The 2,500-nt window shown below is 35.7% G+C and overlaps 1 protein-coding gene across 1 annotated transcript in view; it reads right to left on the bottom strand.

The window, feature by feature from the left end:
- The window catches only part of LOC125046626 (kelch-like protein 18), a 21,017-nt gene that overhangs the window by 9,750 nt on the left and 8,767 nt on the right, over positions 1-2,500 (bottom strand).

Here is a 2,500-nt window from a genome sequence, read left to right as displayed (position 1 = left end):
AGTTTAGCATGGAATTTCCTCTCTCTAATACTGGGAAATCATGAGCTTCTTTTAAAAACAGATGTTTTATATCATCCTCCTTCCCTTGTCATCCACAAGAAATATCTCTATTTCCACCTCAAGAATGTATGCTTTGCTGTCTTCTTCTAAAATACAACATCCACCTCTACCTGAAACATAAATTGTTATCTCTATCTATCTCCTGGTAAAAAGACATATATCAGTCCATTTCTACTTTATAAATATCAATTGTTTTTATCTGCAAAACTATCATCCTCTAATTGAAAAATATACTGTATATCCATCCATCTACTTCTTAGAGACATGTATCTCTCTATCTGGATAATAAATGGTATATATGAATGACACAGCAAGTGGCTAGAATCTGGGTGCCTACAATATATATCATTAGACAAGGAGGCTGATCTCTGTTGTATGTGCTATAAAGGTGTGGAATTTTATAGCTTGAATGCTACTCGTTGTTGTGCTGCAACCTTCCAAAGTCAGCCTACACTCTTCTTTTTAGGCTTTTATTGAAAAACAGCAATTGGCTTGTTCGGAATCAAAGCAGAAAGGAAGTCATTGTTCCTGCATTTCCAATTCCTGTTTTGTGCAGCTGACCTTGGTATCAATCCTAGCATAGTGGCAAGTGTGTTCTAATTATTTTGTGATGCTACTGACCTATCTATCCAACTCTGTCTATCTCCATTTAAGAAACTTCAATCTATCTGCATCTAACAAACATATATGTAACAATCTCCATGTCAAAGTCTAAAACATGGGGTGGAAAAATCACTCATTTCAAGCATACACTCAGAATGGTTATGTAATTTTCGTGAACAATGGTTTAAAGCCCAGATAGAGGGGGGGGGGGGGGACTTGTTAATTATGGATCTGCAGTGTCTATAAAACAGGTGATTTTCCTCTGAAATTTTCCGCTGTGTTTCTTAGATGTGGGAGGAAAGGTTTCCTAAATTCTGGAAATGGCCACTGGGTAGGCAGAGTGAGCTGGGTCTGAGCCAGCCAAGTTCTGTGATGCAGAGCAGCAGCATGTGCCTTTGTTTACATCTTGATCTTCCGTGAAGCATTCTCATGTTCATGATTCATTCACAACATCCACCAAGGATGATGAAAGAAGTAAAAGCACATCACTGATCACAAGAAAAGAAGAGATGAATGCTCTAAAAAGAAACGAAAGGGAAAATAGAGTAACAACTCTATTGTGATTTACTCCTGCCTCTACACCCACCTTGGGAATGCAAGAGAAATTTGATATGAGAAATAATATAAAAAATATCTTCGTGGAAGAAAATGTCTTGAGTTTGTACTGGCAGAAAAGAAGTGCCTTTTGCAGAGAATAAATTTATTTATTTGATCTGTGTGTAGGAAAGATGACTCGGAGTACTAACAGTTGTGAGGTTTGCAGAAAAAAGAAGGAAATAACCGTTGATTGGAGCAATTTGTGCTACTTGTGAGTAGTCCTCCAAATGTACAATTTTCTAATGGAACATCAAAGAAGTTCACAGCATACAACCATACTAAATCTTCAAAAGGCTCTATCTCCTTCCAAGGTGATTGACTTGGGATTAATGAGGTATTTATTTCATGAGATGGTACCTGATGTTCTTGAAAATATGAAGAGTAGGGAGTAAATAGGTAAAACGTAACTGTAAACTGCAAATGCTCTAGAATTCAAAATGTGGCACTTTTAGGCATCTTACAATACTGCAACACTTGTGGAAGCTGTATATGGGGTAGGAACACATCTGCTAAAACCACTCCTTTTTTTAGCAGTGCACTGTGTACATTAAGATCATTTGCTAGTCTTTCTCGCACTTGTCCTTTGAAGGTATACTTAAAAATAAACATTCTGCTGTGTATGATATATCATAATACCTGTACTTTCCAATATTCCCAAGAACTCTGTAAAATACATTGCCAGTGATGTACAATGCAGAGGTGCAGAAGGAACTAAACAGAAACACCTATGCAAAATCATAGTTCATTACAAATTCCTTGACTGTGTAATAAAATGGAAACTTAATATCTGTTCCAATGGAAAGTTTCCAAACTATATAAGGTTCGTCTGGTAATTTTTTTTCATTGATGACAGCCATCAGATTACATCTATTTAATTTTGCACTTTCATTGTCTTTTTGCAAACTCACAAATCAATGACTTAAGAAGATGAGATTTGGCAGGTAATATGAATGCAAAATTAGACCTGTAATATATTAGTTTTTTACCCAAATGTACCAGTCAATAAAGAAGTTTGTGACTTCCACCAACAGTTCCCTTAAGACACAAATCTCTTTCCATTCAAGAGCCACATAACTCTATCTCCCTCTAAAAGACGAACATCAATCTCCATCTCAGAAATATATATTTTTCTAGAAAAGAAGATATGATGCTGTATTAGACATACCTGTAAGAGGAAACCTAATTTGTTGTGATTTAATTTATTCCTCTCAAAATTAAGTCTAGACAAAAATTATTTTGC

Source organism: Penaeus chinensis, chromosome 39, assembly GCF_019202785.1.
Source record: "Penaeus chinensis breed Huanghai No. 1 chromosome 39, ASM1920278v2, whole genome shotgun sequence".
NCBI classification, from domain to species: domain Eukaryota; kingdom Metazoa; phylum Arthropoda; class Malacostraca; order Decapoda; family Penaeidae; genus Penaeus; species Penaeus chinensis.
The sequence above is the reverse complement of the archived record's forward strand: the minus strand, read 5'-3'. Positions and strand labels throughout refer to the sequence as shown.